The sequence below is a fragment of the Hyla sarda genome, chromosome 10, assembly GCF_029499605.1.
Source record: "Hyla sarda isolate aHylSar1 chromosome 10, aHylSar1.hap1, whole genome shotgun sequence".
NCBI classification, from domain to species: domain Eukaryota; kingdom Metazoa; phylum Chordata; class Amphibia; order Anura; family Hylidae; genus Hyla; species Hyla sarda.
In genome coordinates, this window is record NC_079198.1 from 6,425,765 (window position 1) to 6,443,839 (window position 18,075).

Sequence of the window (18,075 nt, forward strand, 5' to 3'; positions counted from 1 at the left end):
TATATAATGTATAAAGACTACCGCTATATTATATAATGTATAAAGACTACTGCTATATTATAATATAATGTATAAAGACTACTGCTATATTATAATATAATGTATAAAGACTACTGCTATATTATATAATGTATAAAGACTACCGCTATATTATATAATGTATAAAGACTACAGCTATATTATATAATGTATAAAGACTACTGCTATATTATAATATAACGTATAAAGACTACTGCTATATTATAATATAATGTATAAAGACTACTGCTATATTATATAATGTATAAAGACTACCGCTATATTATATAATGTATAAAGACTACCGCTATATTATATAATGTATAAAGACTACCGCTATATTATAATATAATGTATAAAGACTACCGCTATATTATATAATGTATAAAGACTACCGCTATATTATAATATAATGTATAAAGACTACTGCTATATTATAATATAATGTATAAAGACTACTGCTATATTATATAATGTATAAAGACTACTGCTATATTATAATGTATAAAGACTACCGCTATATTATATAATGTATAAAGACTACCGCTATATTATATAATGTATAAATATTACCGCTATATTATATAATGTATAAAGACTACTGCTATATTATAATATAATGTATAAAGACTACCGCTATATTATAATATAATGTATAAAGACTACCGCTATATTATAATATAATGTATAAAGACTACCGCTATATTATAATATAATGTATAAAGACTACTGCTATATTATATAATGTATAAAGACTACTGCTATATTATATAATGTATAAAGACTACCGCTATATTATATAATGTATAAAGACTACCGCTATATTATATGATGTATAAAGACTACCGCTATATTATATAATGCATAAAGACTACTGCTATATTATATAATGTATAAAGACTACTGCTATATTATATAATGTATAAAGACTACCGCTATATTATAATATAATGTATAAAGACTACGGCTATATTATATAATGTATAAAGACTACCGCTATATTATAATATAATATATAAAGACTACTGCTATATTATATAATGTATAAAGACTACGGCTATATTATAATATAATGTATAAAGACTACGGCTATATTATAATATAATCTATAAAGACTACGGCTATATTATAATATAATGTATAAATACTACGGCTATATTATAATATAATGTATAAATACTACAGCTATATTATATAATGTATAAAGACTACCGCTATATTATAATATAATGTATAAAGACTACGGCTATATTATATAATGTATAAAGACTACCGCTATATTATATAATGTATAAAGACTACTGCTATATTATAATATAATGTATAAAGACTACTGCTATATTATATAATGTATAAAGACTACTGCTATATTATAATATAATGTATAAAGACTACGGCTATATAATATAATGTATAAAGACTACTGCTATATTATAATATAATGTATAAAGACTACCGCTATATTATATAATGTATAAAGACTACAGCTATATTATATAATGTATAAAGACTACTGCTATATTATAATATAACGTATAATGACTACCGCTATATTATATAATGTATAAAGACTACTGCTATATTATATAATGTATAAAGACTACCGCTATATTATATAATGTATAAAGACTACCGCTATATTATATAATGTATAAAGACTACCGCTATATTATAATATAATGTATAAAGACTACCGCTATATTATATAATGTATAAAGACTACTGCTATATTATAATATAATGTATAAAGACTACTGCTATATTATAATATAATGTATAAAGACTACTGCTATATTATATAATGTATAAAGACTACTGCTATATTATAATGTATAAAGACTACCGCTATATTATATAATGTATAAAGACTACCGCTATATTATATAATGTATAAATATTACCGCTATATTATATAATGTATAAAGACTACTGCTATATTATAATATAATGTATAAAGACTACCGCTATATTATAATATAATGTATAAAGACTACCGCTATATTATAATATAATGTATAAAGACTACCGCTATATTATAATATAATGTATAAAGACTACTGCTATATTATATAATGTATAAAGACTACTGCTATATTATATAATGTATAAAGACTACCGCTATATTATATAATGTATAAAGACTACCGCTATATTATATAATGTATAAAGACTACCGCTATATTATATAATGTATAAAGACTACTGCTATATTATAATATAATGTATAAAGACTACCGCTATATTATATAATGCATAAAGACTACTGCTATATTATATAATGTATAAAGACTACTGCTATATTATATAATGTATAAAGACTACGGCTATATTATAATATAATGTATAAAGACTACGGCTATATTATAATATAATGTATAAAGACTACGGCTATATTATAATATAATCTATAAAGACTACGGCTATATTATAATATAATGTATAAATACTACGGCTATATTATAATATAATTTATAAATACTACAGCTATATTATATAATGTATAAAGACTACTGCTATATTATAATATAATGTATAAAGACTACGGCTATATTATAATATAATGTATAAAGACTACTGCTATATTATAATATAATGTATAAAGACTACCGCTATATTATAATATAATGTATAAATACTACTGCTATATTATAATATAATGTATAAAGACTACCGCTATATTATATAATGTATAAAGACTACTGCTATATTATAATATAATGTATAAAGATTACTGCTATATTATATAATGTATAAATACTACCGCTATATTATATAATGTATAAAGACTACCGCTATATTATATAATGTATAAAGACTACCGCTATATTATATAATGTATAAAGACTACCGCTATATTATATAATGTATAAAGACTACCGCTATATTATAATATAATGTATAAAGACTACCGCTATATTATAATATAATGTATAAAGACTACTGCTATATTATATAATGTATAAAGACTACCGCTATATTATAATATAATGTATAAAGACTACGGCTATATTATATAATGTATAAAGACTACGGCTATATTATAATATAATATATAAAGACTACCGCTATATTATATAATGTATAAAGACTACTGCTATATTATATAATGTATAAATGTCACGATGCCGGCTGGCAGGTAGTGGATCCTCTGTGCCAGAGAGGGATGGCGAGGACCGCGCTAGTGGACCGGTTCTAAGCCACTACAGGTTTTCACCAGAGCCCGCCGCAAAGCGGGATGGTCTTGCTGCGGCGGTAGTGACCAGGTCGTATCCACTAGCAACGGCTCACCTCTCTGACTGCTGAAGATAGGCGAGGCACAAGGGAGTAGGCAGAAGCAAAGTCGGACGCAGCAGAAGGCCGGGGGCAGGCGGCAAGGCTCGCAGTCAGGGGAGATAGCAGAAGCTCTGGTACACAGGGTATAAACACACAAAGAACGCTTTCACTAGGCACAAGGGCAACAAGATCCGGCAAGGGAGTGCAAGGGAGGAGACCAGATATAGCCAGGGAGCAGGTGGGAGCCAATTAAGCTAATTGGGCCAGGCACCAATCATTGGCGCACTGGCCCTTTAAGTCTCAGGGAGCTGGCGCGCGCGCGCCCTAGAGAGCGGAGCCGCGCGCGCCAGCACATGACAGCAGGGGACGGGAACGGGTAAGTGACCTGGGATGCGATTCGCGAGCGGGCGCGTCCCGCTGTGCGAATCGCATCCCCAACGGCCATGACAGAGCAGCGCTCCCGGTCAGCGGGACTGACCGGGGAGCTGCAGGGAGAAAGACGCCGTGAGCGCTCCGGGGAGGAGCGGGGGCCCGGAGCGCTAGGCGTAACAATAAAGACTACTGCTATATTATATAATGTATAAAGACTACCGCTATATTATAATATAATGTATAAAGACTACGGCTATACTATATAATGTATAAAGACTACTGCTATATTATAATATAATGTATAAAGACTACTGCTATATTATAATATAATGTATAAAGACTACTGCTATATTATAATATAATGTATAAATACTACCGCTATATTATATAATGTATAAAGACTACCGCTATATTATAATATAATGTATAAAGACTACCGCTATATTATAATATAATTGTCACGATGCCGGCTGGCAGGTAGTGGATCCTCTGTGCCAGAGAGGGATTGGCGTGGACCGTGCTAGTGGATCGGTTCTAAGTCACTACTGGTTTTCACCAGAGCCCGCCGCAAAGCGGGATGGTCTTGCTGCGGCGGTAGTGACCAGGTCGTATCCACTAGCAACGGCTCAACCTCTCTGACTGCTGAAGATAGGCGCGGTACAAGGGAGTAGACAGAAGCAAGGTCGGACGTAGCAGAAGGTCGGGGCAGGCAGCAAGGATCGTAGTCGGGGGCAACGGCAGGAGGTCTGGAACACAGGCTAGGAACACACAAGGAAACGCTTTCACTGGCACAATGGCAACAAGATCCGGCGAGGGAGTGAAGGGGAAGTGAGGTATAAATAGGGAGTGCACAGGTGAACACACTAATTGGAACCACTGCGCCAATCAGCGGCGCAGTGGCCCTTTAAATCGCAGAGACCCGGCGCGCGCGCGCCCTAGGGAGCGGGGCCGCGCGCGCCGGGACAGGACAGACGGAGAGCGAGTCAGGTACGGGAGCCGGGATGCGCATCGCGAGCGGGCGCTACCCGCATCGCGAATCGCATCCCGGCTGGAGACGGTATCGCAGCGCACCGGGTCAGTGGAGCTGCCCGGAGCGCTGCGGTAGCGAGAGAGAAGCGAGCGCTCCGGGGAGGAGCGGGGACCCGGAGCGCTCGGCGTAACAGTACCCCCCCCCCTTGGGTCTCCCCCTCTTCTTAGAGCCTGAGAACCTGAGGAGCAGACTTTTGTCTAGGATGTTGTCCTCAGGTTCCCAGGATCTCTCTTCAGGTCCACAGCCCTCCCAATCCACCAAAAAGAATTTTTTTTCTCTGACCGTCTTGGAGGCCAGTATCTCTTTCACTGAGAAGACGTCAGAAGAACCGGAGACAGGAGTGGGAGAAACTAATTTGGGAGAGAAACGGTTGATGATGAGTGGTTTAAGAAGAGAGACATGAAAGGCATTAGGAATACGGAGAGAAGGAGGAAGAAGAAGTTTGTAAGAGACAGGATTAATTTGGCACAAGACTTTGAAGGGACCAAGATAGCGTGGACCCAGTTTGTAACTGGGGACACGAAAGCGGACATATTTAGCGGAGAGCCATACCTTGTCTCCGGGAGCAAAAATGGGGGGAGCTCTTCTTTTCTTATCGGCAAACTTTTTCATACGAGATGAAGCCTGTAAAAGAGAATCTTGGGTCTCTTTCCATATGGTGGAAAGATCACGAGTCACTTCATCTACAGCGGGCAAACCAGAGGGCAAGGGAGTAGGGAGGGGGGGAAGAGGGTGACGGCCGTACACCACGAAAAATGGGGATTTGGAGGAAGATTCAGAGACTCTAAAGTTATACGAGAATTCGGCCCATGGTAGAAGATCTGCCCAATCATCCTGGCGGGAGGAAACAAAATGTCGTAAATAATCACCCAAGACCTGGTTAATTCTTTCTACTTGTCCATTGGATTGAGGATGATATGCAGAAGAAAAGTTTAATTTAATCTTGAGTTGTTTACAGAGAGCCCTCCAGAATTTTGACACGAATTGGACGCCTCTATCCGAGACTATCTGTGTGGGCAACCCGTGAAGACGAAAAATGTGTACAAAAAATTGTTTAGCCAACTGAGGCGCTGAAGGAAGACCAGGAAGAGGGATGAAATGTGCCATCTTGGAGAATCGATCAACGACCACCCAAACAACAGTGTTGCCACGGGATGAGGGTAGGTCTGTAATAAAATCCATACCAATCAGAGACCAAGGCTGTTCGGGGACAGGCAGAGGATGAAGAAAACCAGCGGGCTTCTGGCGAGGAGTCTTATCCCGAGCACAGACAGTGCAGGCTCGCACAAAGTCCACGACATCCGTCTCCAGAGTCGGCCACCAATAGAAGCGAGAGATGAGTTGCACAGATTTCTTGATGCCTGTATGACCTGCGAGATGGGAGGAGTGACCCCATTTGAGGATTCCGAGGCGTTGGCGTGGAGAGACGAAGGTCTTTCCTGGAGGAGTTTGCCTGATGGAGGCTGGAGAAGTGGAGATCAGGCAGTCAGGAGGAATGATGTGTTGCGGAAAGAGTTCAACTTCCGAGGCATCCGAGGAACGAGAGAGAGCATCGGCCCTAATGTTCTTATCGGCAGGCCGAAAGTGAATTTCAAAATTAAATCGGGCAAAGAACAGAGACCACCTGGCCTGGCGAGGATTCAGCCGTTGGGCAGACTGGAGATAGGAGAGGTTCTTGTGATCGGTGTAAATAATAACAGGAAATCTTGATCCCTCCAGCAGATGTCTCCATTCCTCAAGTGCTAATTTAATGGCTAGAAGCTCTCGATCCCCGATGGAGTAGTTCCTCTCCGCCGGAGAGAAGGTCCTAGAAAAAAAACCACAAGTAACAGCATGCCCGGAAGAATTTTTTTGTAGAAGGACCGCTCCAGCTCCAACAGAGGAGGCATCAACCTCCAATAGGAAGGGTTTAGATGGGTCAGGTCTGGAGAGCACGGGAGCCGAAGAAAAGGCAGACTTGAGCCGTTTAAAGGCGTCTTCCGCTTGAGGAGGCCAAGACTTGGGATTGGCATTTTTTTTGGTTAAAGCCACGATAGGGGCCACAACGGTAGAAAAATGTGGAATAAATTGCCTGTAATAATTGGCGAACCCCAAAAAACGTTGGATAGCACGGAGTCCGGAGGGGCGTGGCCAATCTAAGATGGCAGAGAGTTTGTCTGGATCCATTTGTAGTCCCTGGCCAGAGACCAAGTATCCTAGGAAAGGAAGAGATTGGCATTCAAACAGACATTTCTCTATCTTGGCATAAAGTTGATTGTCACGAAGTCTCTGAAGAACCATACGGACATGCTGGCGGTGTTCTTCTAGATTGGCAGAAAAAATCAGGATATCGTCCAGATATACAACAACACAGGAGTATAAGAGATCACGAAAAATTTCATTAACAAAGTCTTGGAAGACGGCAGGGGCGTTGCACAGGCCAAAGGGCATGACCAGATACTCAAAGTGTCCATCTCTAGTGTTAAATGCCGTTTTCCATTCATCCCCCTCTCTGATGCGGATGAGATTATAAGCACCTCTTAAGTCCAGTTTGGTAAAGATGTGGGCACCTTGGAGGCTATCAAAGAGTTCAGAGATGAGGGGTAGGGGGTAGCGGTTCTTTATCGTGATTTTATTAAGACCGCGGTAGTCAATGCAAGGACGTAGAGAGCCATCTTTTTTGGACACAAAGAAAAATCCGGCTCCGGCAGGAGAGGAGGATTTACGGATAAAGCCTTTTTTTAAATTTTCCTGGATGTACTCCGACATAGCAAGAGTCTCTGGGGCGGACAGAGGATAGATTCTGCCCCGGGGTGGAGTAGTGCCCGGGAGGAGGTCAATAGGACAATCATAAGGCCTGTGAGGAGGTAGAGTCTCAGCTTGTTTTTTGCAAAAAACATCCGCAAAGTCCATATAGGCCTTAGGGAGACCGGTTACAGGGGGAACCACAGAGTCACGGCAAGGGGTACTGGGAACCGGTTTTAGGCAGTCCTTGAAACAAGAGGGCCCCCAACTCTTGATCTCCCCAGTGGACCAATCCAGGGTTGGGGAATGGAGTTGAAGCCAGGGTAGTCCAAGGAGGATTTCGGAAGTGCAATTGGGGAGGACCAAAAATTCAATCTTCTCGTGATGAGGTCCGATGCACATTAGAAGGGGCTCCGTGCGGAAACGTATGGTACAGTCCAATCTTTCATTGTTTACACAATTGATGTAGAGGGGTCTGGCGAGACTGGTCACTGGGATGTTGAACCTGTTGACGAGAGAGGCCAAAATAAAATTCCCTGCAGATCCGGAATCCAAGAAGGCCATAGTAGAGAAGGAGAAGGCAGAGGCAGATATCCGCACAGGCACAGTAAGACGTGGAGAAGCAGAGTAGACATCAAGGACTGTGTCACCTTTGTGCGGAGTCAGCGTACATCTTTCCAGGCGGGGAGGACGGATAGGACAATCCTTCAGGAAGTGTTCGGTACTGGCACAGTACAGGCAGAGATTCTCCATGCGGCGTCGTGTCCTCTCTTGAGGTGTCAGGCGAGACCGGTCGACCTGCATAGCCTCCACGGCGGGAGGCACAGGAACGGATTGCAGGGGACCAGAGGAGAGAGGAGCCGGGGAGAAAAAACGTCTTGTGCGAACAAAGTCCATATCCTGGCGGAGCTCCTGACGCCTTTCGGAAAAACGCATGTCAATGCGAGTGGCAAGATGGATGAGTTCATGTAGGTTAGCAGGGATTTCTCGTGCGGCCAGAACATCTTTAATGTTGCTGGATAGGCCTTTTTTAAAGGTCGCGCAGAGGGCCTCATTATTCCAGGATAGTTCAGAAGCAAGAGTACGGAATTGTATGGCGTACTCGCCAACGGAAGAATTACCCTGGACCAGGTTCAACAGGGCAGTCTCAGCAGAAGAGGCTCGGGCAGGTTCCTCAAAGACACTTCGAATTTCTGAGAAGAAGGAGTGTATAGAGGCAGTGACGGGGTCATTGCGGTCCCAGAGCGGTGTGGCCCATGACAGAGCTTTTCCAGACAGAAGGCTGACTACGAAAGCCACCTTAGACCTTTCAGTAGGGAACTGGTCCGACATCATCTCCAAGTGCAGGGAACATTGGGAAAGAAAGCCACGGCAGAATTTAGAGTCCCCGTCAAATTTATCCGGCAAGGATAGTCGTAGACCAGAAGCGGCCACTCGCTGCGGAGGAGGTGCAGGAGCTGGCGGAGGAGATGATTGCTGAAGCTGTGGTAGTAGCTGCTGTAGCATCACGGTCAGTTGAGACAGCTGGTGGCCTTGTTGCGCTATCTGTTGTGACTGCTGGGCGACCACCGTGGTGAGGTCGGCGACAACTGGCAGAGGAACTTCAGCGGGATCCATGGCCGGATCTACTGTCACGATGCCGGCTGGCAGGTAGTGGATCCTCTGTGCCAGAGAGGGATTGGCGTGGACCGTGCTAGTGGATCGGTTCTAAGTCACTACTGGTTTTCACCAGAGCCCGCCGCAAAGCGGGATGGTCTTGCTGCGGCGGTAGTGACCAGGTCGTATCCACTAGCAACGGCTCAACCTCTCTGACTGCTGAAGATAGGCGCGGTACAAGGGAGTAGACAGAAGCAAGGTCGGACGTAGCAGAAGGTCGGGGCAGGCAGCAAGGATCGTAGTCGGGGGCAACGGCAGGAGGTCTGGAACACAGGCTAGGAACACACAAGGAAACGCTTTCATTGGCACAATGGCAACAAGATCCGGCGAGGGAGTGAAGGGGAAGTGAGGTATAAATAGGGAGTGCACAGGTGAACACACTAATTGGAACCACTGCGCCAATCAGCGGCGCAGTGGCCCTTTAAATCGCAGAGACCCGGCGCGCGCGGGCCCTAGGGAGCGGGGCCGCGCGCGCCGGGACAGGACAGACGGAGAGCGAGTCAGGTACGGGAGCCGGGATGCGCATCGCGAGCGGGCGCTACCCGCATCGCGAATCGCATCCCGGCTGGAGACGGTATCGCAGCGCACCGGGTCAGTGGAGCTGCCCGGAGCGCTGCGGTAGCGAGAGAGAAGCGAGCGCTCCGGGGAGGAGCGGGGACCCGGAGCGCTCGGCGTAACAATAATGTATAAAGACTACCGCTATATTATAATATAATGTATAAAGACTACGGCTATATTATAATATAATGTATAAATACTACCGCTATATTATATAATGTATAAAGACTACTGCTATATTATAATGTATAAAGACTACTGCTATATTATATAATGTATAAAGACTACTGCTATATTATAATGTATAAAGACTACCGCTATATTATATAATGTATAAAGACTACCGCTATATTATAATATAATGTATAAAGACTACCGCTATATTATATAATGTATAAAGACTACCGCTATATTATAATATAATGTATAAAGACTACTGCTATATTATAATATAATGTATAAAGACTACCGCTATATTATAATATAATGTATAAAGACTACCGCTATATTATAATATAATGTATAAAGACTACTGCTATATTATATAATGTATAAAGACTACCGCTATATTATATAATGTATAAAGACTACCGCTATATTATAATATAATGTATAAAGACTACCGCTATATTATATAATGTATAAAGACTACTGCTATATTATAATATAATGTATAAAGACTACTGCTATATTATATAATGTATAAAGACTACTGCTATATTATAATGTATAAAGACTACCGCTATATTATATAATGTATAAATACTACCGCTATATTATATAATGTATAAAGACTACTGCTATATTATAATGTATAAAGACTACCGCTATATTATATAATGTATAAAGACTACTGCTATATTATAATATAATGTATAAATACTACCGCTATATTATATAATGTATAAAGACTACTGCTATATTATATAATGTATAAAGACTACTGCTATATTATATAATGTATAAAGACTACCGCTATATTATATAATGTATAAATACTACCGCTATATTATATAATGTATAAAGACTACTGCTATATTATAATATAATGTATAAAGACTACCGCTATATTATATAATGTATAAAGACTACCGCTATATTATAATATAATCTATAAAGACTACCGCTATATTATAATATAATGTATAAAGACTACTGCTATATTATAATATAATGTATAAAGACTACTGCTATATTATAATATAATGTATAAAGACTACTGCTATATTATAATATAATGTATAAAGACTACTGCTATATTATAATATAATGTATAAAGACTACTGCTATATTATAATATAATGTATAAAGACTACCGCTATATTATATAATGTATAAAGACTACCGCTATATTATATAATGTATAAAGACTACCGCTATATTATAATATAATGTATAAAGACTACTGCTATATTATAATATAATGTATAAAGACTACCGCTATATTATATAATGTATAAAGACTACTGCTATATTATAATATAATGTATAAAGACTACTGCTATATTATAATATAATGTATAAAGACTACCGCTATATTATAATATAATGTATAAAGACTACCGCTATATTATATAATGTATAAAGACTACTGCTATATTATAATATAATGTATAAAGACTACTGCTATATTATAATATAATGTATAAAGACTACCGCTATATTATAATATAATGTATAAAGACTACTGCTATATTATAATATAATGTATAAAGACTACCGCTATATTATAATATAATGTATAAAGACTACTGCTATATTATATAATGTATAAAGACTACCGCTATATTATATAATGTATATAGACTACTGCTATATTATAATATAATGTATAAAGACTACTGCTATATTATATAATGTATAAAGACTACCGCTATATTATATAATGTATAAAGACTACCGCTATATTATATAATGTATAAAGACTACCGCTATATTATAATATAATGTATAAAGACTACTGCTATATTATAATATAATGTATAAAGACTACCGCTATATTATATAATGTATAAAGACTACTGCTATATTATAATATAATGTATAAAGACTACTGCTATATTATAATATAATGTATAAAGACTACCGCTATATTATAATATAATGTATAAAGACTACCGCTATATTATATAATGTATAAAGACTACTGCTATATTATAATATAATGTATAAAGACTACTGCTATATTATAATATAATGTATAAAGACTACCGCTATATTATAATATAATGTATAAAGACTACTGCTATATTATAATATAATGTATAAAGACTACCGCTATATTATAATATAATGTATAAAGACTACTGCTATATTATATAATGTATAAAGACTACCGCTATATTATATAATGTATATAGACTACTGCTATATTATAATATAATGTATAAAGACTACTGCTATATTATATAATGTATAAAGACTACCGCTATATTATATAATGTATAAAGACTACCGCTATATTATATAATGTATAAAGACTACCGCTATATTATATAATGTATAAAGACTACTGCTATATTATAATATAATGTATAAAGACTACCGCTATATTATATAATGTATAAAGACTACTGCTATATTATAATATAATCTATAAAGACTACCGCTATATTATATAATGTATAAAGACTACTGCTATATTATATAATGTATAAAGACTACTGCTATATTATATAATGTATAAAGACTACCGCTATATTATATAATGTATAAAGACTACCGCTATATTATATAATGTATAAAGACTACCGCTATATTATATAATGTATAAAGACTACCGCTATATTATATAATGTATAAAGACTACCGCTATATTATATAATGTATAAAGACTACCGCTATATTATATAATGTATAAAGACTACCGCTATATTATAATATAATCTATAAAGACTACCGCTATATTATATAATGTATAAAGACTACTGCTATATTATAATATAATCTATAAAGACTACCGCTATATTATAAATCTACAATATACAATATATCTGGAAAGTTTTCAGACCCCTTAATTTTTTTCACATTTTGTTATATTGCTCCTTTGTTTAAAGGGGTACTCCTGTGGAAAAGTTGTTTTTTTTTTAATCATCTGGTGCCAGAAAGTTAAACAGATTTGTAAATTACTTCTATTAAATCTTAATCCTTTCAGTACTTTTTAGGGGCTGTATACTAAAAGAGAAATCAAAAAAATAAATGCATTTCCTCTGATGTCCTGACCATAGTGCTCTCTGCTGACCTCTGCTGTCCATTTTAGGAACTGACCAGAGCAGCATATGTTTGCTATGGGGATTTTCTTCTGCTCTGGACAGTTGGACAGAGATGTCAGCAGAGAGCACTGTGGTGATGACATCAGGGGAAATGCATCTCTTTTTTGGATTTCTCCTTAGTATACAGCCCCTAAAAAGTACTGGAAGGATAAAGATTTTTTAATAGAAGTGATTTACAAATCTGTTTAACTTTCTGGCACCAGTTGATTAAAAGAAAAAAGTTTTCTACCGGAGTACCCCTTTAAGAAGAGCATCGGAGTGCAGGGCTGTGAGATGTATGTACAGCTGACAATGTATATCAGAGCAAACACCAAGCCATGAGAAGGAAAGAACTGCCCGTAGAGCCCAGACACAGTCCTGTCTATATAAGGTCTGAGAGCTGACAATGTATATCAGAGCAAACACCGAACCATGAGGGGGGAAAGAACTGCCTGTAGAGCTCAGACACAGCCCTGTCTATATAAGGTCTCACAGCTGACATTGTATTTCACAGCAAACACCAAACCATGAGTGTTTGCTCTGATATAGTCATGTCTATGATCTCTATAGACATAACTGGATGATGATGATCTCTATAGACATAACTGGATGATGATGATCTCTATAGACATAACTGGATGATGATGATCTCTATAGACATAACTGGATGATGATCTCTATAGACATAACTGGATGATGATGATCTCTATAGACATAACTGGATGATGATGATCTCTATAGACATAATTGGATGATGATCTCTATAGACATGACTGGATGATGATCTCTGTGACTGGATGATGACCTCTATAGACATAACTGGATGATGATCTCTATAGACATAACTGGATGATGATCTCTATAGACATGACTGGATGATGATCTCTATAGACATGACTGGATGATGATCTCTATAGACATGACTGGATGATGATCTCTATAGACATGACTGGATGATGATCTCTATAGACATGACAGGATGATGATCTCTATAGACATGACTGGATGATGATCTCTATAGACATGACTGGATGATGATCTCTTTAGACATGACTGGATGATGACCTCTATAGACATGACTGGATGATGATCTCTATAGACATGACTGGATGATGATCTCTATAGACATGACTGGATGATGATCTCTATAGACATGACTGGATGATGATCTCTATAGACATGACTGGATGATGATCTCTATAGACATGACTGGATGATAATCTCTATAGACATGGCAGGATGATGATCTCTATAGACATGACTGGATGATGATCTTTATAGACATGACTGGATGATGATCTCTATAGACATGACTGGATGATGATCTCTATAGACATGACTGGATGATAATCTCTATAGACATGACTGGATGATGATCTCTATAGACATGACTGGATGATGATGATCTCTATAGACATGACTGGATGATAATCTCTATAGACATGACTGGATGATAATCTCTATAGACATGACTGGATGATGATCTCTATAGACATGACTGGATGATGATGATCTCTATAGACATGACTGGATGATGATGATCTCTATAGACATGACTGGATGATGATCTCTATAGACATGACTGGATGATAATTTCTATAGACATGACTGGATGATGATCTCTACAGACATGACTGGATGATAATTTCTATAAACATGACTGGATGATGATTTCTATAGACATGACTGGATGATGATCTCTATAGACATGACTGGATGATAATCTCTATAGACATGACTGGATGATGATCTCTATGACTGGATGATGATCTCTATAGACATGACTGGATGATAATCTCTATAGACATGACAGGATGATGATCTTTATAGACATGACTGGATGATGATCTCTATAGACATGACTGGATGATGATCTCTATAGACATGACTGGATGATGATCTTTATAGACATGACTGGATGATGATCTCTATAGACATGACTGGATGATGATCTCTATAGACATGACTGGATGATGATCTCTATAGACATGACTGGATGATAATCTCTATAGACATGACTGGATGATGATCTCTATAGACATGACTGGATGATGAACTCTATAGACATGACTGGATGATGATCTCTATGACTGGATGATGATCTCTATAGACATGACAGGATGATGAACTCTATAGACATGACTTGATGATGACCTCTATAGACATACATGACTGGATGATGATCTCTATGACTGGATGACCTCTATAGACATGTAATGTAATGTTGTGTTGGGCAGAGAATAGAGCAATCCTGCTCTCACCCAGATTGACTATCCCTTACTACTTGCGTAATCGCCCTAAACGACAATTCAACAACTTGGAGCTGGTCCCTGCGCTGGACTGTGCAGGGGTGACATGTAAAAACCAAACACTTTACAAGTCGAAGGTGAACAAACACACAGATATAGGATGGTAAACTAGCCAAGTCAAAAACCATGAGGACTGCAAAGTACCAAAACCAGGAGACAAAGGGTTAACCAAGCCAGAGTCACAATAACCAGAGATCAAATTAAGTAAAGAGAAAGAAAGCTCGTGTTCAGGAGAGATATGTCTATCACAGGCAATAATGTCAGACAACTGAACTTTATAGCTCAGCCAAACACAGCATGGGCGCAAAGGCAGAATAACATTAACCAGCGGCCACGACTGCTGATTGGCCCGGACGTCGTCAGGCTACGCATGATGCTCTACACCAGAAAACCTAAATCTATCGGCGCCTTTATTTTCTCCACTGTATTTACAGAAGACAATGTAGAGGGATAAGGTAAACTCTCCATTAAAGTCAAAGAAGTGCAGCGCCTGATCATCAGGTTCGGAGGACATTCACCCCTGTGCTCTAAGGGAGTTAAAGGGGTATTCCGGATTTTTGGTTCTGTAAGACAGGGGCAGCAAAGTTAGTTTAGTTACTAATATACTTCCCTTGCCCGTGTTTGGTGGCTGGTATTGAATTTCTTTGTCTTTCCTTTCCCTGAAGGTCACTTTCTTCAGCCTACAAAATGAGTGTTGTCTCAGACCTTTCCCAGCTTTCCAAAGGATAGGGGATAAGATGTCTGATCGTGGGGGTCCCGCTGCTGGGGGCCCCCCATGATCTCCCTGCTGCACCTGGCATTCATTTAGAGCATCAGGTGCAGCGCCGGAGGCTTGTGACATCATGTCCCCTCCATAGACTTGCATTGAGGGGGTGTGGATGTGACTTCACGCCCCCACCCATAGACTTGCATTAAGGGGGCGTGGCTGTGATGTCACAAGCGGCGTGTCACTGTGACATCACGAGCCTCCGCCCCACATCGCCAGTCATCCTGCATGGAGCGAAGTTCACTCCCTTCACCTGATATCTGGGGGGCCGCAGCTGAGATCGCAGGGGTCCTTTGGATAGGGGATAAGATTTTTAGGGGTGGAGTACCTCTTTAAGCCAGCCCTATGATGTTATCGGCGCACAAGTTTGTGAATTCATCATCACACACATCCACAGCTTGTGTGTCAAGGGATGTCAGGCAAGTCATGTGATCAAAGGGAGCATGGCTGTGCTGCAATGGGTGGGGCGACCAATGTGTGGGAGGAATATAAGTTACATCATACCTTGAAGCAATGGATCCTTGGGATTGTTTCTGAGGGATCCCACGAAAAACAGAAGTAGCGGTGACACGGGGGTGTATGGAATTCTTATCACTTCGTGACGCCAGGGCACCGTTAACCTATACATGGTCCAAGGTAGAGACAGCTTCTCCTGGGCCAGACAGAAGGGGGTAAGAAAAACACAGACGTCGGGTTATGGATTACTGTCTTTTACTGAGCAGGTGCAGATTACACACAGTACAGAGCAGAGTAGAAGGGATGCAGTGTAACCCTTGGGAGCCCTGTTGCCTTGCTGGGACTTATGGTGCTTTTCACCCACTTAATTGATATAGAGTTAAGATTTAAGACTTGAAGATTTCCTACTATGACTAGGGTCTTGACAAGGCCCGATCACTATCACCGCTAGGGCTTGACTCAACACTGTACGGGGAAACTCTTAGGCTCCCGTCAGGATTTCTCCACACACAACTTCACCTCCTTTCCCCACTGTACTCAGCACACACTAAACTAAGTCTGGGGCACCTCCCCCCCCCCCCCCCCCCCTACACTATATACTGGTCAATTTATGGCTTCCCATTGGGCAGACAGGGTCACATGGTTAACACTGCATCTTTCCATTTTAAAGGCACAGTACATAAAAAACATAATACACAGTGGATATAATGATTACAATAAAGTGCTTGAACATAAAACATAATAATCATCTTGACAGTGAGACCAACACAGGAGCAGCAGGCACGTCCGAGCAGATCCGTAGCCCACGGGGACACCACAGTCTGTTCCCAAAAACAAGACAGCAGTGTTATGGGGGACACAGGACACGACCATTTACCACCAACACAAGCACAGATCCTTGATAAGCATCTCCATTACTGTATGACACTTAATCACCTTATATTGGAGAACCTCTTTAGGTAACATGACAGATCCTCTCTTTATCAGAGTAAATGACTATAATCACAGTGTCTGATCCTACAAGAGGGGTACACTGTAAATTTAGTGCCAATATCCAAAAAGGAGGAGAAAAGTCCAAGGCTGCACTGGAAGGAGTTTCTGAATGTCACATGTCCTGTATTTTGGTGCATGATTCTGGCACAAAATAAACTAATAGTTGGTCTAAACTCCCACTAGACAGCATCTAGGTGCACAAGACCCTCTGTCTAGGTAAAGGGGTACTCCGGTGGAAAACATATATTTTTTAAATCAACTGGTGCCAGAAAGTTAAACACATTTGTCAATTACTTCTATATTTAAAAATGTTAATCCTTCCAAAACTTATCAGCTGCTGTATGCTACACTGGAAGTTGTGTAGTTCTTTCCAGTCTGACCACAGTGCTCTCTGCTGACACCTCTGTCTGTGTCAGGAACTGTCCAGAGCAGGAGAGGTTTGCTATGGGGAATTGTTCCTGCTCTGGACAGTTCCTGACATGGACAGAGTTGTCAGCAGAGAGCACTGTGGTCAGACAGAAAGGAAATTCAAAAAGAAAAGAACTTCCTGTGGAGCATACAGCAGCTGATAAGTACTGGACGAATTGAGATTTTTAAATAGAAGTAATTTACAAACCTGTTTAATTTTCTGGCATCAGTTGATTTAAAAAAATGTTTTCCACCAGAGTA